The sequence below is a fragment of the Hordeum vulgare genome, chromosome 7H, assembly GCF_904849725.1.
Source record: "Hordeum vulgare subsp. vulgare chromosome 7H, MorexV3_pseudomolecules_assembly, whole genome shotgun sequence".
Classification (NCBI taxonomy): Eukaryota; Viridiplantae; Streptophyta; class Magnoliopsida; order Poales; family Poaceae; genus Hordeum; species Hordeum vulgare.
This window is the reverse complement of record NC_058524.1, coordinates 612,380,293-612,402,619: the sequence shown is the minus strand read 5'-3', so window position 1 is coordinate 612,402,619 and position 22,327 is coordinate 612,380,293. Positions and strand designations below refer to the sequence as shown.

General features: G+C 48.1%; 1 pseudogene; it reads left to right on the top strand.

The window, feature by feature from the left end:
- Positions 1 to 9,862: 9,862 nt before the first annotated feature.
- The window catches only part of LOC123409512, a 45,410-nt pseudogene continuing 32,945 nt past the window's right edge, over positions 9,863 to 22,327 (top strand).

Here is a 22,327-nt window from a genome sequence, read left to right as displayed (position 1 = left end):
AAGTTGACACCCACTGAAATTTCTCTGCAAATGGCCGATAAATCAACTGCTTTCCCTATCGGCATTTGCGAGGATGTGTCTGCCGTGGTTGCTAACACCACTATCTTAACACACTTTGTTATCTTGGACATTCCCGAGGACGATGCCATGGCTGTCATCCTCGGAAGACCCTTTTTAAACACTGCAGGGGCTATTATAGATTGCAACAAAGGCAATGTCACTTTCCATGTCAACGGTAATGAGCACAGAGTGCACTTTCCGAAGAAACGATATCAAGTACATTGCATCAATGCTATCGAAAAGACTTCATCGATTCTTATTGGGAGATTTGAATGCCCTATTCCTCGTGTCAAGATGAAGTATGATTTGCTTGTTGGGGAGATACATATCCCCATTGAGGTGACTTAGTCGCTATTCGAAAATTCTCCGTTCTCTCTTGCGATTCGAGAAGGTTTTGTCATGAGGACTTGATCAACCCCATTGACGGATTTCTTTCGATGACCATGAAATGGATGAATCAAAGAGTCACATACCTCTGTTTTGAGCTTTCATTTTCTGTTGCTTAGAAGAAAAATGATGGAATTAGTTTAGTTTTTCCTATTTTCTGTTTTAGCATCCTAGAGAAAAATACCTCGAAAATAAAAGTTCTCCGATGGTCCTGAAAATTTAGTATGATTTTTCCTGAGAGCTGGCCTGGGGGCCAGACCAGTGGGCCACAAGCCCTGCCACCGCCACCCCCTGGTGGCGGAGAGCAAGCTTGTGGGTCCCATAGGGACCCCCTCCACTCATTCCAGCTCCCAGCCTCTTCTTCCACCTCCAGAAAAAATTGTTTCACAGCTCAAACCCGTGTTCTTGCTCATTTGGCTGTGATTTTCGATCTCCTTGCTCAAAGCACCATTCTCCGAACCGTTTTGGGGAAATTACTCCTTGGTAAGTGACTCCTCCATTGGTCCAATTAGTTTTTTCTCTAGTGCTTTATCCTTCGCGTATTCTTGCTACCTTGGTGACCCTGTTCTTGAGCTAGAAAGGTTGATTTTAGCTGGTCCCAAGTAGTTTTAGCGCGTGATACGGTCTCTAGGCACTAGTAGGAGTAGTTGCTACAAGTTGGGTTAATCTTTATTCACTTTTATTTCGAATTCTCTAAAAATTTCAGAATTTTTCAGAGCTAGAAAAAGGAAAAGATGAGGAGGTTCTTGAGAGGCTCTTCAAGCCGTAACCCCAAGGAGGATGAGAAGAACCACCCCAAGTATGTAGTCCCTTGAGTCACAGAAGTTCGAGCGTGCGAGTGGCCAAGTGATGAATTTCTGCGCGCCGCCGGACTTTATGAAGACTTTTGTTACTTGGTGGAGAACGCAGGTCTTACTGCGTTCGTTGAAGATAAGTGCTCACAATACCTCCTCCTCACCAATATTTTTGTTCAAAGTTTCAACTTTTATCCGAGGAAGAATCCTCCCATGGTTGAGTTCATGATATACGACATCCCCAAGTGCATGACACTACAGGATTTTTGCAATGTATGCAAATTACCTTATGTTGGGGATATCCGTGACCCTCGTCCACGGGACTTGGAGGATTTCATTGGTTCTATTGCTGTTGGAGAGGAGAGAGGAGTGTCTCGCGCTAGAATTGCTAGCATACATTTTCCTGTGCTTCAATACTTCTCATTATTTGTGGGAGAATGTTTGATTGGCCGTGGGGAGGCTGGATCACTTAGTTCTCCAGACCTTGCGGTTTTGCGTGAAGACCTTTATAACGATAAGACTTACAGCCTAGGTGCTATAGTGGCCCAGCGGTTGAACATCAACCGTTCCAAGGGTGTCGTCTATGGAGGTATCTATGCTACCCGTCTTGCCAGACACTTTGAGATACCCATTAGACTGGGAGAGGAAGGAGAAATGCTTCTCCCCGAAAAATATCTGGATTATGACAGCATGGTTCGCCATGATTTTCTGGATAGAGATGCTTGTAGACGGATGATTTATAACCTAGTATTTAGTCAGGGTACTCGAGAGACTATTACTTTGCCTGCTCCTTCTTTGTTCGATCTTCATGCAGGCAGGTACACTATTATGCCCTCGCACATCTACGAATATTGGGGCTTGGTACAACCACATGCGCCCGTGCCCGAGCCGCCAGTCGAGTACCAGACGCCAATTTATCAGTGGGAGCCAGAGGAGCTCACACAACAGTGTCATCCACAGTCTGCTCCGGAGTATCCTGGAGCTGGTAATTTCCCACCGTGGGAGTACACCAAGCTAGGCCAAAATCCTAAGCTTGGGGGAGTACGTGTTCTCACCAACTTTACATTCATGCTTATGCTTTCACTTTGTTAGCCGGTGTTCACACTTTGCCACTGTATTATCCATGCTAGTTTATTTTCGTTTTCTTGTTTTCTTGTTTTGTGTCCTTCTGAGAAAACCCAAAAATATTTTTCTTTCTTCTTTTGCTTGTTGGGAGCTTTCCCGTGTAAATAGTTTCCTTTTTCTTTGGGTCAAGGTAGAAGATATTGGTTACAATGTTTAGTGGCTCTTGCATGCATACCTGTTTAGCTTTCAAAGAGCCATATTACTTTGTCTTCTCCTTTGTGTTTGCCTGCAGATTCAGCTTCGTCCAATGCACGAGCACTCTTATTATTGTTCACAATGTTCGATCGTGCAAATGAAAGGCAATAATGATGATATATGATGAAGTAACTCACACTGAAAAGCTGGTATGAACTCTATCTATTTTGTTTTTGTAAATATGACTAGCTCGTCGACCTAGATTCAACTTTGTTGTGAGAGAACCATGTTTGAAATGACAACTTAGAGATCATAGTTTCTGATGCCATGTTTATTTAGCTGAGAGTTTATAATGGTTTGTCTTGAATGCCAACATAGATATTGAGATGCCTATGATGTAGTATGATAGGATGGTATTCTCCTTTGAATGTCTTAAGTGGCTTGACTTGGCGCATGTTCATGCATGTAGTCGAAACAAAATCAACATAGCCTCTATGATGTTGATGTTCATGGTGATTTATGTCCTGTTCATGCTTGCATTCAATGTTAGTCAAACTCATTGCATCTTGATGACTGTTGTCGCTCTCTAGTTGGTCGCTTCCCAGTCTTTTCCTAGCCTTCACTTGTACTAAGAGGAATACTGCTTGTGCATCCACTTCCATAAACCCAAAAGTTTTTCCATGAGAGTCCACCATACCTACCTATTTGCGGTATCTACCTGCCGTTCCAAGTAAATTTGCATGTGCCATTCTCTAAATCTTCAAGAAATAATCTCTTTTGCATGCCCGAACCGCTCATGTGGTGACAGAGGGATATTGGAATCTTCCATGCTAGGAGGGTTATCCTCGACATGTGTTTATTCACTATCATTCACGAGAAAGGGGCCGGTAATTGGAATGCCCAGTTCCACGCTTAAATCGAAAACATAACTGTAAAACAAGACTCCCCCCGGATTGATGTTAGTATGGACGGTACCCGAGGATTCGGCTAGCCGTGGAGTGTGATTGATTGGTGGTGGGGGAGTTAAAACTTTACTTTTCTGTTCGGGAACCGCACATAGCATGAGTAGCATGGAAGATATTGAGAACTCTTGGTCATTGCGTTGACAATGAAAGCATGCCACCCAAAATTATTATCTTTGTTTTCAAAGCTTGAGCTCTGGCACCTCTGCAAATCAATGATTCCCTCTGCGAAGGGCCTGTCTATTTATTTTCCTGTTGAGTCATCCTCTTCTTTCACAAGCACCAATTAGAGAGCACCTCTGTCATTTTTATGCTTTGATTTTGATTGATATTGAGTATGACTATGACTGGATCTTCGTTGCTATGAATTACAATGTTTAGTCAGCCCTTGATCTTTGAAAGTGCTATGCATTTATGTTTTGCGGTCTCAGAAAGAGCTAGCGAGATACCACCTATTCATATTGCTTCATGCTCGTTTTGATTGAAGTGTTGGTATTTGAAACTCATTATTATTTGCTCGTTAGCTGATTATGCCATTGTGTAGTGCCCCAAGTGTAAACCTTCCCTATTTTGAACCTATTGCAAGTGGGTCCACCTTGTCAGGGATATGATGATATCATTTGTGCCATGACTTCATGTGATGTCCCTTATTACTTCCTTCCCTTGCATGGATGCATAACATATTATTTCATGCCCATGTCTTGTGTTGTTGCAATTTGGTCATAGCATTTCATGTGGTGGTTGTGATATTGTGGATTATGTACCTTGTGATTCCATGTGATCTTTTGTGGTGATGTGAGATATGATCTTGTGTGAAGTATGCCTTGTGCTAGTGTAGGTTTTAAAACCTTTCCTTTCTCTTTTATTCATAGCTCCAGAAAACTCTTCTTCCTTTTCTGTTTTAAAAATGCCTATGTATTAGGTTGATTTGAGTTGGGTGTAGTGAAGTGAAGTCTCTGTTTTAACTTAGCTTTGACAGGTGCAAGATAATTACAAAACAGCCCACTTATTGCTGTTTTGTAAAATATTCGATTGCCCTAATATTCATTCTTACATTTTATTCAAATAGGTTAGATTTTTCCAAGCTCAGGGTCATTTTTGTTCTATTTTTCTCCCCAGTAGATTTTCCTGAGCATTTATTTCTTCCAAGTATTTATTCTGTAAATAGAGAGTCCAGGGAGTGTTTTGTTTTCCCTTTTGAATGGCGCCACCTGTGGCTCCCTCCCACAGGCCGGCCCATCTCCACTCCCTCTCGTGAGTGCAGGAGCCCACGCGTGACACCTTTCTTCTTCTTCTAACGCCATTTCCTCCCCGCACGTGCTGACCGTCAGGAAGCAGAGATAGTGCGCATTGTCGCCGTGAGGGCACCAACGTCAAGGGCCCCCCCTTATAACCTGGGCGTCCGTGCCTCCCCTCGCCTAGGGTTCCTCTTCCCCTCAGCCGTCGCCGCCACCTCTCCCCATCCCCATCTCCATCTCTTCTTTTCTTCCCTGGTAAGATCTATAGGCTAGCAGCAGAGAGAGAGAGGGAGGAGCTCGCCGCGTCTACCCCGCCTACTTCGCCGTCCGGCGAGTCCGCCATGTCCGGGAGCTCGGGGTGGTTTCCCGCGATCCATTCCCGGCGCTAGGACCCCGGGGATCGACCACACCGACGGCCCCGAGCTCGTCAAGGGCGCACCCGTAGTGTTCCTGCTCCTTCCCCTGCTTCAGTTCTGCAGATCCCTCGTCATCGTTCTTATTCCCCTCCGGCGCTTCTTCCTCCACAAATCGGCCTCCTACTTCCTTCTCTAGGTGAGGACGTCGTCCCCCTTCCTTCTTCCTCCCTGGTTCTCCCTAGATCCGAGGTAGAGCCATCGTGTTCCTCTCGGGTGCTATTCGTCAGAGGCCAGCAAGTTTGTGTGCATGCATCTTCTCGGTCAGGGTGGTGTGTAGTGATCTAGCAGTAGCAGGGGAGCTCTCCCCTTCGTGTTGCAACATCGTGGTGCAGGGGTGTCACGCCCAAGATGCGACCCTATCCTCAATTTGGCACGAGGGCCTCGTCAGGGATAGGAGCGCATCTCGTCGTGTCGCAAGAATGGATATCGTTACAAGTACATGTACTGAAAAGAAGAGAGATATATATAGAATTAGCTTACACTCGCCACAAGCTACATCAGAGTTACATCAGTACATTACATAATCATCAAGAGTAAGAGCAGGGTCCGACTACGGACGAAAACAAACAAAAAAATAAGAACGACGTCCATCCTTGCTATCCCAGGCTGCCGGCCTGGAACCCATCCTAGATCTATGATGAAGAAGAAGAAGAAGAAGCAACTCCAAATGAACAATCAACGCGCTCGCGTCAAGTAACCTTTACCTGCACCTGCAACTCGTGTTGTAGTAATCTGTGAGCCACAGGGGACTCATCAATCTTATTTCCAAAGGTATCAAGACTAACAAAGCTTAATGGGTGAGGCATGGTTAAGTGGTGAGGTTGCAGCAGCGGCTAAGCATATATTTGGTGGCTAAACTTACGAGTACAAGGAATAAGAGGGGGAAGATCTACGCATAGCGGACGTTAACTACTGATGATCAAATGAATGATCCCAAACACCTACCTACGTCAGACATAACCCCACCGTGTCCTCAATCGGAGAAGGAACTCACGAAAGAGACAGTCACGGTTACGCACTCAGTTGGCATATTTTAATTAATTAACTTTAAGTTATCTAGAACCAGTGTTAAACAAAGCTTCCACGTTGCCACATAACCGCGGGCACGGCTTTCCGAAAGATTTAACCCTGCACGGGTGCTCCAACTAGTCCATCACAAATTACCACAAGCCGCATAGAAATCCTCAATCACGAAGCTCGCGATCTCGTCGGATTCCCTAGTGGAAAACCTCAACTCTGAGATTACCCAAAGCATCACCCGAATCCCGATGCACAAGATATTCCGTCAAAGGTAAAACTAATCCAGCAAGATCCCGAGAGGAGTCGCGTACCTTGTTCTCAGGACACGACGGATGAGCTAGACGTCGGGATCGCTAAACCTCTAGGTGACCAGAGGGGCGCCGGACATCGCTCAGGTGGGGCCAACACTCATGAGGAGCACTGGCCCGGGGGTTGATTAAATTTCCTCGTGTTAATTACTCCCTATGAAGTTCATTAGTTATTAGGCAAATGTAGTACCAAAGTTGGGCCTTGCCAGACCAGCTTTAAACTAAAACGAATTATCAAGGGGGTCCCCATAACAACCCAGATCGTGTTAGGGGCGCTCATTTATGGAACATAACACCGGTAGCCGAAACTAAGGGGGAAAAGGTGGAACAAAACACCAGGCTAGAAAGGCCAAGCCTCCCACCTTTTACCAAGTATATAGGTGCATTAAATTAAATAGCATTTAAATATGGTGATATGACAAGGAACCCATGTTATCACATGGAAGCATCTGCACCTGCAACTAGCAACGCTAACAACATGGATAAGCAAGCGGTAATATAGCCAATCAGTGGTTTGCTAGGTCGAACAGGTTGAAGGTTATCATGGCATTGTTGAGAGGCTGATATTTAACATGTGGTAGGCAACGAGACATAAACGATAGAAGCGATAAAACTAGCATGGCAATGATAGTAATGGTATCTGGGGAAATGGTCATCTTGCCTGAGATCCCGCTTGGAAGAAGAACGACTCCGTGAAGTCGGCGAACCAACGTAGTCGAACGGTCCTCACATCCGACACGCTTGCGGAACTCTATCGAGACGGAGGAAACCGGAAACAAGCATCAACACACGATATACACCACATGATGCAAGACACCCATGATGCATGAACGGTCTAATGCAAGGCATGACAATCACAACAATCAAACACTACACATTAAGTGAAGCTCGATATGCAACGGGTTGCATATTGACGAAAGTCCACATTTAATTGTTTAGTTCACTCCCGTTAATTGACACAACAATATTTAAAATGTTGTTAACATGGCAAGGGGTGAAGCACAAATTAAACTACCTATCTAGGCATTTTAAATGAGACCGGAAACGACATATAACATCTCCGAAATGACCCCATGCGTCAAGTTCTAATTCTATCCAGATTTGTCCTAATCACATTTTTATGTTTGTTAAACGGCAAAACAAAGTGGTTCACGTGTTTCTACTCATCGTTCTGGTCCATTTACATATATGGCTCATCTCCAACGGAGCTACGGTTAAAACATACGTGCGACACAAGATATTATGCCATGAATGGAACATGCATGCAATCATGAAAACGCTGGCAAGAAGGATATGAAGCAGGTGTCGCCATGGCGAACGGAAGAGAACCATGGCAGCAAAGCGGAAACAATGCCACGGCAACGTTTTCGTCCCGATAACTCAATGAGGTATCGATGCCAACGAATTGAGAGCGTGTGCGTGTCATGCCAAGAATGATGGGGTGATCCCGGTTACCGAGTTCCCATGTGTCTGGCACGGGAAAAAAGGGACAATGTGCAACTATCATGGCATCTAAGAAAAGAACAACTCACAAGACATACAACAAAGCATGCCTCAAAAAAAATCACAACAGGGAAAAAATGACATGAAAATGCATGGGCTGAGTTGCAACATAGTGAAGCGCCTAGAATTAAATCAAACCCGAGGGGTTGAGTGTGTGTATGTGCCTAACAAAAGGAAAACAACAAAATGACACACAAATTGGGTATAGCCTAGGAATCAAACCCACAACCTCTAGGTGGTAAGCAAGCAAACAGACCAGTTGGGCTACCACATGTGTTACTGACAATATAAATCAGTCAGTTTACAAGAACTAGCTAAGAGACATAGTGCAGATGTGAAAGCAAAATAAAAAGACAACAGTGAAACAAAATGTGTTGTGCGCATGTGATTCGAACCAGAGACCTAGCTCACTCGGTTAACCAACTGGGCTAGGTGGGGCGCTGGTGATACAACTAGGTACCTTTGCTATACACACACGCTGAACCTGAAACGGGGCTAGACATGGCTGTGCAAAAATTAGTAAAGGGAATTCTGTGATTCGAACCCGAGAGTGTAGATGTGAAAGCAAAATAAAAAGACAACAGTGAAACAAAATGTGTTGTGCACGTGTGATTCGAACCAGAGACCTAGCTCACTCGGTTAACCAACTGGGCTAGGTGGGGCGCTGGTGATACAACTAGGTACCTTTGCTATACACACACGCTGAACCTGAAACGGGGCTAGACATGGCTGTGCAAAAATTTGTAAAGGGAATTCTGTGATTCGAACCCGAGAGTGTAGATGTGAAAGCAAAATAAAAAGACAACAGTGAAACAAAATGTGTTGTGCACGTGTGATTCGAACCAGAGACCTAGCTCACTCGGTTAACCAACTGGGCTAGGTGGGGCGCTGGTGATACAACTAGGTTCCTTCGCTATACACACACGCTGAACCTGAAACGGGGCTAGACATGGCTGTGCAAAAATTAGTAAAGGGAATTCTGTGATTCGAACCCGAGAATGTAGATGTGAAAGCAAAATAAAAAGACAACAGTGAAACAAAATGTGTTGTGCACGTGTGATTAGAACCAGAGACCTAGCTCACTCGGTTAACCAACGGGGCTAGGTGGGGTGCTGGTGATACAACTAGGTTCCTTCGCTATACACACACGCTGAACCTGAAACGGGGCTAGACATGGCTGTGCAAAAATTAGTAAAGGTTATTCTGTGATTCGAACCCGAGACCCCTTGGATGCAAACCAGAGGCGCTAGCCACCATGCTACAGAGGTGTTTGTGTCCTACTTAGGACGCTATACAGTTGAACTAATACAAGGTCGACGCTTAGTCTCGCACAATAGCACAGGGATCTTACCATGAGAGGCAGCAGACAGACATGGCGACGAGGATCACACCGAAGATCCGAGCCGCGGGAACGATGGGGAACGACGCTAGGGTCCGATACCGGTGAAGAACGACGGCGAGCTGCGGTCGGACCTCCCGATCCAAGGCACTGGAGGGCCGGCCATGGCAGGTCCTCTGCGGCTGCAAGCTCTGTTGTTCCTGACGGAGAATGGAAAAAAACAAAAGAGAGAGAGAAAGGTATTCAGATAGTTGTAAGGAGAGGGAAGGAGCAGAAGGAAGGTAATGGAAGATGGGGAGTGAGGACGACGTGCTAGGCACTGGTGACACGGGGCTCCGGCGAAGACACGGCCTGGCCTGGCCATGCCCCGTTGCACTCCTGTAGCTACAAAAAATCAGAGAGAGAGAGAGAGAGAGAGCTCTGAGAGGGGACAACAGGGGGAGAGGGAAACAAGGTGAAGGGGACCGGAGGTACCCGGGGTCCTGGCCAGCTGGTTCGGTTGCCGGCGGCTGCCGGTCCTATACTAGGAGAGCGAGAGGGCTCGAGTGTGAGGCGTCGGCTGCCGTTGCCACGGCATGGAGGAGCTCCGGCAAGGTTCGCCGTGCTGGCCGGACAGCGACGAGGAAGACCAGGGAGCCAAGCTTCGCGGCAGATGGCTGCTTGCGCTCAGGCACAAGCGATGGGATGGATCAGGAGGTCTCTCTTCGTTGGGTTGTGGATCTGGTAGGGGATTGGGCAGGGGATCCGGGAGGATCCCGAGGGAGGTAGACAACGGGTGGCGGCGGCGAGGGGATGGATGGACAAGGTCCTCGATTTTAGGGTTGGGTGCTATATATATATATATCACGTGGGAGAGGTTAGGGGTGGACCCTCCGATCTCGATCGGACGATCGAGAATACTATGTTAGGGGGTCCAATGGACAAAGCGATGACAATTTGCGGTAAAACGGGGTTGACCCGGATCCAACGGTCACGACCTCCCGCTCGGGTCCGGGGGGAGTTTCGGGCTAGGCTGCGTGTAGGGTCGGTGCACTGTGCAGAGGGGCTAGGCGGAGACGAGAGGGAAAACGGGCTACCCGGCATCATGTTATAAAACACGGAAAACGCTTGCGATTAGACCGGCTATATTGCCGCTATATATTTAATGGTATGGGTACCAAACGAACTCTGATTGCGACGAAATTTGACAGGCGGCCTAGCTATATTAAAATAAGACCGCACGTCAAATCTCAACCCGATCAGAGAAAGTTTTACGCACACTTTTGAAAACAAGGTTTGACGATGCCACGGGCGCGTGCGAGTACGGTCGGGCTCAGAACGGACAACGACGAGAACCGGCAACTAACAACGGATGCAAGTTTGAAAACTGGCGGCAACAGAGATGCCGATGCAATGCAGATGATGCGAATGATGCCATGATGATGCGACAAAAGAAAATAGACACACGACGAAAACGGAATAAAGGGGGAATCTTCTGGAACGTCTGTCTCGGGCTGTCACAAGGGGCTCTCCTCCGGTAGCGCAGCGCAGCAGCAACCCCGGCGAAACACCCCAGCGATCTCCCTGTCGCTGGTGTTTCTCTGTAGGCAGAGAGGGTTTCCTGCTAGCTTACCCGTTTCAGTCCCCTGATCTGTCAATTATTATATCGTAGAGCAGTGGCACAACAGGTGTTTGTCTTCGAGAGGGTGTGGGTTCGTATCCCAGCTTGCCCCCCCTTTTTTTAATTCCTGTTTCTCGACATAGTAGCATGCAATAGCTGCAGTTGCTCTATAACCTGTTCTTTTCCCTTGTTGTTGTCGACCTAGAGGCTGCAGTAGAGTGGTGATGCTGTTGGGTGTGATTGCAGGGTGTTGGGGATATTACCTATTGATAACCCGCCCTGGTTGGGCCGGGTCACCAAATCAGACGATTCATCTAAGCGTGGTTCGGGCCTTGGCCTGGCAAGACCAAAGGTTGTATGGCGGTTTACAACTTCCGGAAGGTTTCCAAGCTTTGGAAGATGGCGACTTAGAGATCGTAAGGGTCACGGTTTGTAGAAAGGAAAGTACCCTTGTGAACCCTAGGGATTTGACCTGTATATAAAGGCGAGTCCTAGGGAAGAAGAGGGCAGGTTAGAAATCATCGATTGCTAGGTCTGGCGAGTTACACCCTCCTTGTAATCGAAACTCCATCAATACAACTCAAAGCAGGACGTAGGCCTTTACCTCCTCACGAGGGGCCGAACCTGGGTAAATCGCCGTCTCTCTTCCGTTCAACCCCTTTGAGTCGCCAACAAAGTGCGATGGCTCTAGTACTAAGTCCTTTCACGAGGACATCTGCCATGAGAAAACCACGACAGTTGGCGCCCACCGTGGGGCCTGCGCACGGTGGAGTTGAGTTCTCAAAGGGAGCCCTACCAGGGTTTGGGAGCTACGCGACGGGGCTCATGACCCAGAGCCGCCGTGGGAAGTTCTATATCAACAACCCGCAATGGGGGCCCGAGGCGGATTCGATCGAATCTGGTTACAGGGTCCCCTTCGGCAAGATCAACGTCTTCGTCGGCATGATTGGATCATCCGTGCCTGAGCTGGACATCTCCACCGACATCGTCGAGCCGGCCAGGTACGTCCGCCCGCTAACGACGTTAAATCTGACTCGCCCGATCTTTGTTGGATTCACGCAGGGATCTGAGGAGCCAGAACACTCAGCGACCCAGGAAACCACACCCGTCAACACTGATGACGAATCATCCATGGGCGATTCAGATTCAATCCGGTCTCTACATGGCGATTGTCTCGGGGGCTTGTCGTTGGCCATGGACCCCGAGGTACTTGACCGAACCCGCCGCCAGATCGCTATTTACATGGCTGGGGCGACTCAACCCTTGCCAAACCTGGCAGGCGGGGATGGGCCTGGCGAGACATCTAGAAGCCCGGCCGCTGTCTTGGTGGAATTAGCAGCAGAAATTACAAGGCTTATGGCGACTCCCATCACACCGGAAAACTAGGAGGCAGTAAACACGGAATTGGTGAAGCTGAGAGAAGCAGTGGCAAAAGCTCATTGGGATGCCGAGGTGGAGTCTGCCAGAATCGAGACCCAACAGGCTCAAATTACCGTCGAGAGAATTCCCCTAAATACTGACAACCGGCGGCTCGAAAGACACCAGCGCGCACCTCAGGGTCACTTTTCCAACCCAGTGGACAACATCCTTGCCGCAACTCGCCATTTGGAATCTCTTCCGATTCACGGCAATATTCCTGCCGAGATAGAAGCAAGGAACGCCATTGAGATGTTGAAGACGGCGGTGGTTCAAAACGCCCAGTTCTCACATAGCATAGATAGGCTGCATTCCACTCCTCAGGCGAGTCACACCAGGAGTCGGCCAGAGGACCGGCCCGCTGTACACAGTGGACGACGACTCATCCCCCAGGACAACCCGCGTGACCATCAAAACCCGCCGGGCCGGGATCTCCCGAACATCCAAGTCGCCGAGTCCCTCTCGTCGGGAGCGGTGGACGAGTGGGAGTGCCGTGCTTGGCCCCCGCCCTCCATGACGAACGAATGCAAAAGGATTTTAAAGGACCAAGAAAGGTGCCTAATTACACCTCGGACCTTGAGCCAGCATCGTGGGTCGAGAGTTATGTAATCGCCATGGACATGCTCGACGTAAACGAAGCAGTTTGCGCTAGATACTTCACGATGATGCTCGAAGGATCAGCACGTACTTGGTTAAAAAACTTACCCCCCAACTCCATCCAGACCTGGGCTGAATTGAAAGAGCGCTTCATCAAAAACTTCCGAGGAACCTCCAAACGTCCAATGACGATTGTGGATCTGCAGCACTGCGTTCATCGCCCCGATGAGTCGGCCCACCATTGGTCACGGCGGGTCGCGGAAATTATCCATTCATCAGACGGTATTATGGCGGCTCAGGCTGTGTTGATCCTCGAGCAGAATTGCCACTATGAACCCCTGGTGCAGAAGTTGGGGCGACTCAAGCGAAATGTCCAACACATGGGGGAGCTAATGGATACTCTCACTAGATACGCTGAAGCGGACGACACCAAAGATCCCGGTGAGGACGGTAAAGCTAACTCGCCAAAGAAGGGCGAGTCATCCAAAAATCATACCCGGTTCCAGGGACGTAACCGCCACAATCAGGGACCCAATGGCAAAAAAAGGCAGCAAGAGGAATCTTTGGATTTAGTCGCCAATACCAACACCAACAATGGCAACCAACGCCAGAAGAAAAACAGGGGTTACAGTGGTAAGAAGCCACGTAACTATGAAGAGTTAATCAAGGGCCCTTGCCCGCACCATTCCATGGCAGACGGACCGGCGAATCATCCCTGGGAGAACTGTTTCGTGATGCGGGAGTTTCGAGCGAAGGCGATCAAGAAAAGCCAAAATGGTGAACCGGACCAACGGCAGGAGCAGTTTGCTGCACCCAACCAACGTCAGAACCCCTTTGGTGGTTTTCCCGAGCCGGGGGCTCAAGGGGCCCGCAGCCAAGCAGTGGCCCGTACCTAGTGCATCACCAGCGGCGGTATAACCCGCCCGGAGCTTTTCAGCAACCACCCCCATAGGGAGCTTCGCAGGGTCAGGATGACAACCGCGGCTTTCGCAACAACCCCAAACAGTTAAGCAATGGGCAATACCACGTTTTCACCACCAATGTTTGCAGGCGTGATAAGAAGGTGAGTCACCGGGCGTACAGTGTGTCTAAGTCGGCACTTCCCAGGTACCTCCACTGGTCCGAGCAGATCATATCATGGAGTAGGGAGGACCACCCGCCAATAATTGACAATCATGGCGACTTAGCGTTGGTCGTAGCTCCCCAAGTTGGGGGGTACACCCTCTCGAAGGTACTAATGGACGGAGGTAACATCATTAATATCTTATATTTTGACACTTTCCAAAGGATGAATCTATTGGAGAAGGATTTGATGCCTTCAACCACGGTATTCCACGGAATCGTCCTGGGCAAGTCGGCGTACCCCATAGGCCGAGTCAGGCTCACAGTCGCATTTGGAACAGCATATAACTACAGGAGTGAATTGCTGATGTTTGAGGTGGTCAAATTGAAAAGCCCCTACCATGCGCTATTTGGGCGGCCGGCTTATGCCCGGTTCATGGCTCGCCCATGCTATGTTTACCTTAAACTCAAGATGCCTGGTCCTTAGGGACCCATCACGATGGACGGTGATAGAAGAATTGCAAAGGAGTGTGAAGAGGGGGACGCAGCTTATGCAGAAGTCGCCTGCGCTGCAGAAGAGCTCAATTATCATCGGGCTAATGTTGATCCTTCTGACATGTCACCCTTAAAGAAGCCAATGACAGATGCTGAGCCGCCCCTCAAGTTCAAACCAACGGATGACACTAAAACGGTTGATTTCGTTCCTGGCGATTCATCCAAGCAGTTCACCATTGGGACGGGGTCTGGATCCCAAATAGGAAAGCGCGCTCATCGAATTCATCCGTGAGAATCGGGACATCTTCGCATGGAAACCTTCTAACATGCCTGGTGTGCCGAGAGAATTCACCGAGCACCATCTCAATGTTGACCCAAAAGCAAAACCTATCCAGCAGAATCTTCGCAGGTTTAACGAGGAACGCCGCAAGGCAATCGGGGAAGAGGTTGCCCGTCTCTTCGCTGCCGGATTCATCGTGGATGTTTTCCACCACAAGTGGTTGGCTAACCCGGTCTTGGTACTAAAAAAGAATGGTACTTTCTGTATGTGCATTGATTACACGAACCTTAACAGAGCTTGTCCCAAAGATCCTTTCGCTCTTCCCCGCATCGACCAGATTATTGACTCGGTGGCGGGATGCGAACGTTTGTGCTTTTTGGACGCCTACTCTGGATATCACCAAATCAAGATGGCCGTGGAGGATCAAGAGAAAACAGCTTTTATAACCCCCTTTGGGGCTTTTTGCTATGTATCCATGCCGTTTGGGCTCAAGAGTGCAGGGGCGACTTATCAACGCTGCATCTAGAATTGCCTCCGCAGCCAAATCGGACACAACGTCCACGCCTATGTCGATGACATTGTGATTAAGACCCGTCAGGGGAGATGCTACTGGAGGATCTCAAGGAAAATTTCGATAATCTGCGGGTGTATCAGATGAAGCTAAATCCCACCAAGTGTGTTTTTGGTGTTCCTGCAGGGAAATTGTTGGGCTTCCTGGTGTCTGAGCGTGGCATTGAATCTAACCCGGACAAAATCGAAGCAGTCACGTCCCTTGGGAGTCTGCCAAATGTTAACCAAGTCCAACGGATGGCGGGTCGCATCGCGGCTTTAAGTCGCTTCGTAAGCCCCCTGGGAGAAAAGGCGATTCCCCTTTATCAATTACTAAAGAAATCTGACCATTTTGTTTGGAGAAATGAGGCAGATGAGGCTTTCGGAGCCTTAAAATGGCAACTGGTCAACCCGCCAGTCTTGGCCGCCCCGACTGAGAAAGAACCCATGCTTTTGTATATTGCGGCAAACTCTAAAGCAGTAAGTGTGGCGGTGGTCGTTGAAAGGAAGGAGGAAGGGAAGGAATACCCGGTGCAGCGCCCGGTGTATTTTGTCAGCGAAGTGCTAACTCTTTCCAAGCAATGGTACCCACATTGGCAGAAGTTAGTGTATGGGGTGTTTATGGCGAGTTGGAAGCTTAAGCATTATTTTCAAGAGCACCCCATCACGGTGGTTAGTTCCGCCCCCCTCGGGGACATCATCCAGAATCGGGGAGCGACAGGGCGGATTGCCAAGTGGGTGATTGAACTTGGGCCGCATCACGTGCGATATACCCCTCGCACAGCCATTAAATCTCAAGCTTTAGTTGATTTCGTCAATGATTGGACGGAGTTGCAGGCCCCGAAATACAGGCCTGATCTTACATACTGGACTATTTATTTTGATGGATCCAGGCAGCTGGAAGGCTCAAGGAGATAAATTCTGTTCTGTCCTCCGACTCATGTTCCCGTGCACTAACAATGCTGCGGAATACGAAGCTTTGCTTCACGGCTTGCGACTCGCCAAGGAGATGGGATTCTCGAGACCCCGTGATGGCGGCTTACATGCGGGTCATTTCCATGGCTATCAGGTTGATCACATTGACCGGTGCCTTAACGAGGCAGCTGACGCCCTTTCACGTCTTGGTTCCCAGCGAAAGCCGGTTCCCCCCAACGTTTTTCTGGATATTTTGCATAATCCCTCCGTAAGTGTGCCGTCAGAGGAGGAGTTGGCGATACCAGATCCTAAGTCTCAGTTCGTGGCGGCTCTCCATGTCACGCCGGATTGGGTTCTTCCTTATCTGGCCTATCTCACCCGGGGTGAGTTACCAACAGACGAAGTTTTGGCCCGCCAAATTGTTCGGCGAAGCAAATCCATGGTGATCATAAATGGCGAATTATATAAGCGGAGTGGCTCTGGGGTTTTTCAACAATGTGTTTCCTCCGAAGAAGGATGCATAATCCTAAATGACATTCATTCCGGTGATTGTGGTCATCACGCCGGGTCACGCTCTTTGGTTTCAAAGGCATTCCGTCATGGTGTCTTTTGGTTGACGGCTCATGCAGATGCAGAAGAGATAGTTCGTAGATGCGAGGGATGCCAGCGCTATGGACGACAGGCTCATGTGCCGGCTCAAGAACTAAGAATGATTCCCATCACTTGGCCTTTTGCGGTCTCGGGGTTAGACATGGTTGGCCCCTTTAAGATGTCATCCAACAAGAAAACCCATTTGCTGGTGGCGGTTGATAAGTTCACCAAGTGGGTCGAGGCAGAGCCTGTTGGAGCTTGCGATGCGGAGACGACGGTCAAATTCTTGAAAAAGTTGATCTTCCGGTTCGGATATCCTCACAGTATCATTACTGATAATGGCACTAATTTATCTCAAGGGGCGATGCAGGAGTTTTGCCGTCGAGAGCATATCCGGCTTGACGTGTCTGCGGTCGCTCACCCGCAGTCTAATGGGTGTTGGAAATATGCCCTAGAGGCAATAATAAAATGGTTATTATCATATTTCCTTGTTCATGATAATCGTCTATTGTTCATGCTATAATTGTATTAACAGGAAACAATAATACATGTGTGAATAAATAGATCACAATGTGTCCCTAGCAAGCCTCTAGTTGGCTAGCTCGTTAGTCAATAGATGATCATGGTTTCCTGATCATGGGCATTAGATGTCATTGATAACGGGATCACATCATTGGGAGAATGATGTGATGGACAAGACCCAATCCTAAGCCTAGCACTAGATCGTATTGTTCGTATGCTAATGCTTTTCTAATGTCAAGTATCTTTTCCTTCGACCGTGAGATTGTGCAACTCCCGGATACCGTAGGAGTGCTTTGGGTGTATCAAACGTCACAACGTAACTGGGTGACTATAAAGGTGCACTACGGGTACCTCCGAAAGTGTCTGTTGGGTTGGTACGAATCGAGATCGGGATTTGTCACTCCGTGTGACGGAGAGGTATCTCTGGGCCCACTCGGTAGAACATCATCATGAGCTCAATGTGACTAAGGAGTTAGTCACACAATGACGTGCTACGGAACGAGTAAAGAGACTTACCGGTAACGAGATTGAACAAGGTATAGGTATACCGACGATCGAATCTCGGGCAAGTTCTATACCGACAGACAAAGGGAATCGTATACGGGATTGATTGAATCCTTGACATCGTGGTTCATCCGATAAGATCATCGTGGAGCAAGTGGGAGCCACCATGGGTATCCAGACCCCGTTGATGGTTATTGGCCAGAGAGGTGTCTCGGTCATGTCTGCCTGTCTCCCGAACACGTAGGGTCTAGACACTTAAGGTTCGATGATGCTAGGGTTATAGGGAATTGTTATACGAGGTTACCGAAAGTTGTTCGGAGTCCCGGATGAGATCCCGGACATCACGAGGAGCTCCGGAATGGTCCGGAGGTAAAGATTGATATATAGGATGGGTGGTTTCGGATACGGGAAGTGTTTCGGGCATCACCGGTAACGTACCGGGACCACCGGGACCACCGGAGGTGGCCCAGGGGGACCACCGAAGGGGGGCAACGACCCCGGGAGGAAAGGTGGGCCAAGTGGGGGTGGGAACCAGCCCCTAGGTGGGCTGGTGCGCCTCCCCACTCAGCCCATTGCGCAAGGGAGAGAAAAGGGGGGGCAAACCCTAAGCCAGGTGGGCCTAAGGCCCACCAGTTGGTGCGCCACCCCCTCCTCCCCCTCTGGCCGCCGCACCACCCATCTGGGAGGGCTGCCGCACCCCCTAGGGTAGGAACCCTAGGGGTGGCACCCCCTCTCCCCTTCCCCTATATATAGTGGGCACTTTTGGCCATTGGGAATCAGACTTTTCCATCTCCCTCGGCGCAGCCCTGCTCTTCTTCCTCCTCCTCTCTGCCGGTGCTTGGAGAAGCCCTGCCGGGAGACCTCGTCTCTCCATCGACACCACGCCGTCGTGCTGCTGGAGTTCTTCCCCAACCTCTCCCTCCTCCTTGCTGGATCAAGGCGCGGGAGACGTCACCGGGCTGCACGTGTGTTGAACGCGGAGGTGCCGTGGTTCGGCACTAGATCGGAATCGCTGCGAGTACGACTCCATCAACCGCGTTCTAGCAACGCTTCCGCTTAGCAATCTTCAAAGGTATGAAGATGCTCTCACCCCTCTCTCGTTGCTGGTCTCTTCATTGGAAGATCTGAATATGCGTAGGAAAATTTTGAATTTATGCTACGTTACCCAACAGTGGTATCAGAGCCAGGTTTTCTATGCGTAGATTCTATGCATGAGTAGAACACAAAAGTTGTGGGTGATGATTTGTAAATTTTATTGCCGCTACTAGTCTTATTCTTTTCCGGCGGTATTGTGGGATGAAGCGGCCCGGACCGACTTTACACGTACGCTTACGTGAGACTGGTTCCACCGACAGACATGCACACCGTGCATAAAGGTGGCTAGCGGGTGTATGTCTCTCCTACTCTAGTCGGATTAGATTTGATGAAAAGGGTCCTTATGAAGGGTAAATAGCTTTGGCATATCATCGTTGTGGCTGTCATGTAGGTAAGAAGGCGTTCTTGCTAGAAACCCAAATCAGCCACGTAAAACTTCCAACAACAATTAGAGGACGTCTAACTTGTTTTTGCAGGGTTTGACATGTGATGTGATATGGCCAAAAGTTGTGATGTTGCATGTATGATGTATGAGATGGTCATGTTATTGTAATAGGTTTCACGACTTGCATGTCGATGAGTATGACAACCGGCAGGAGCCATAGGAGTTGTCTTAATTTATTGTATGAGATGCGACGCCATGTGCTTACTACTTTTACTTCATTGCTAACGGTTAGCTATAGTAGTAGTGATAGTAGTAGTTGGCGTGACGACTTGACGGAGACACGATGATGGAGATCATGATGATGGAGATCATGGTGTCACGCTAGTGACGATGATGATCATGCGATGCCTGAAGATGGAGATCGAAAGAGCAAAGATGATAATGGCCATATCATGTCACTATATGATTGCATTGTGATGTTTATCATGTTTTACATCTTATTGCTTAGAACGAAGGTAGCATAATAAGAAGATCCCTCTTAAAATTTCGAGAACGTATTCCCCTAAGTGTGCACCGTTGCGAAGGTTCGTTGTCTCGAAGCACCACATGATGATCGGGTGTGATAGATTCTAACGTTCGCATACAACGGGTGTAAGCCAGATTTACACACGCGAAACACCTAGGTTGACTCGACGAGCTTAGCATGTACAGACATGACCTCGAATACAAGAGACCGAAAGGTCGAACATGAGTCGTATGGTTGAATACGATCAGCATGAAGTTGCTCACCATGGTGACTAGTCCGTCTCACGTGATGATCGGACACGGATTAGTCAACATGGATCATGTATCACTTAGATGACTAGAGGGATGTCGATTTATGTGGGAGTTCATACTTAATTTGATTAAATGAACTTAATTGTCATGAACTTAGTCTAAAAGTTGTCTTTATAAATATTGTAGATGTCCAACGTCAACCTCAATTTCAACGTATTCCTAGAGAAAAACAAGTTGAAAGATGATGGTAGCAACTATGCGGACTGGGTTCGCAACTTGAAGCTCATCCTTGAAGCAGCTAAAAAGGCTTATGTCCTTGATGCGCCGCTAGGTGACCCTCCCGCTCCCGCAGCAGCCCAGGACATTCTGAACGTGTGGCAAACGCGGAGTGATGACTACTCTATGGTTAGGTGTGGCATGTTATACAGTTCAAAAACAGGGCTCCAAAGGCGTTTTGAGCAACACGGAGCATATGAGATGTTCCAGGAGCTGAAGCTAGTTTTTCAAGCTAATGCCCGTGTCGAGAGATATGAAGTCTCCGACAAGTTCTTTAGCTGTAAGATGGAGGAGAACAGTTCTGTCAGTGAGCACATACTCAAAATGTCTGGGTTACACGGTCGGCTGATTTCACTTGGAGTCGAACTTCCGAATGATGCTATAATTGACAGAATCCTACAGTCTCTCCCACCAAGCGACAAAGGCTTTGTGCTTAACTACAACATGCAAGGGATGGAGAAGACCATTCTCGAGTTGTACTCGATGCTCAAGTCTGCAGAAGTAGAAATCAAGAAAGAGCATCAAGTGTTGATGGTCAACAAGACCACTAGTTTCAAGAAAGGCAAGGGTAACAAGAACTTCAAGAAAGACGGCAAAGTTGTTGCCGCGCCCGGTAAGCCAGATGCCGGGAAGAAGAAAAAGAACGGACCCAAGCCTGAGACTGAGTGCTTCTATTGCAAGGGAAAGGGTCACTGGAAGCGAAACTGCCCCAAATACTTAGCGGACCAGAAGGCCGGCAACGTTAAAGGTATATGTGATATACATGTTATTGATGTGTACCTTACCAGCGCTCGTAGTAGCTCCTGGGTATTTGATACCGGTGCTGTTGCTCACATTTGCAACTCAAAGCAGGAACAGCGGAATAAGCGGAGACTGGCCAAGGACGAGGTGACGATGCGCGTCGGGAATGGTTCAAAGGTCGATGCGATCGCCGTCGGCACGCTACCTCTACATCTACCATCGGGATTAGTTTTAAACCTTAATAATTGTTATTTAGTACCAGCTTTAAGCATGAACATTGTATCAGGGTCTTGCTTAATGCGAGACGGCTACTCATTTAAGTCAGAGAATAATGGTTGTTCTATTTATATGAGTGATATGTTTTATGGTCATGCTCCGCTGGTGAATGGTTTATTCTTGATGAATCTCGATCGTGATGTTACACATATTCATAGTGTGAGTACCAAAAGATGCAAAGTTGATAATGATAGTCCAACATACTTGTGGCACTGCCGCCTTGGTCATATCGGCGTTAAGCGCATGAAGAAGCTCCATACTGATGGACTATTAGAGTCTCTTGACTTTGAATCGGACACATGCGAACCGTGCCTCATGGGCAAGATGACTAAGACTCCATTCTCAGGAATAATGGAGAGAGCAACCGACTTATTGGAAATAATACATACTGATGTGTGTGGTCCAATGAAAGTTGAAGCTCGCGGTGGTTATCGTTATGTTCTCACTCTCACCGATGATTTGAGTAGGTATGGGTATATCTACTTGATGAAGCACAAATCTGAGACGTTTGAAAAGTTCAAGGAATTTCAGAGTGAGGTTGAGAATCAACTGACAGAAAAATTAAATGTCTATGATCTGATCGTGGAGGAGAATATTTGAGTCACGAGTTTGGCACACACCTAAGGAAGTGTGGAATCGTTTCACAACTGACGCCGCCTGGCACACCGCAGCGCAACGGAGTTTCTGAACGTCGTAATCGCACTTTATTAGATATGATACGATCTATGATGTCTCTCACCGACTTACCGCTGTCATTTTGGGGATACGCATTAGAAACTGTAGCATTCACTTTAAATAGGGCACCGTCTAAATCCGTTGAGACGACACCGTATGAACTATGGTTTGGCAAGAAACCTAAGTTGTCGTTTCTTAAAGTTTGGGGCTGCGATGCTTATGTGAAGAAACTTCAACCAGAAAAGCTCAAACCCAAAGCGGAGAAATGCGTATTCATAGGATAC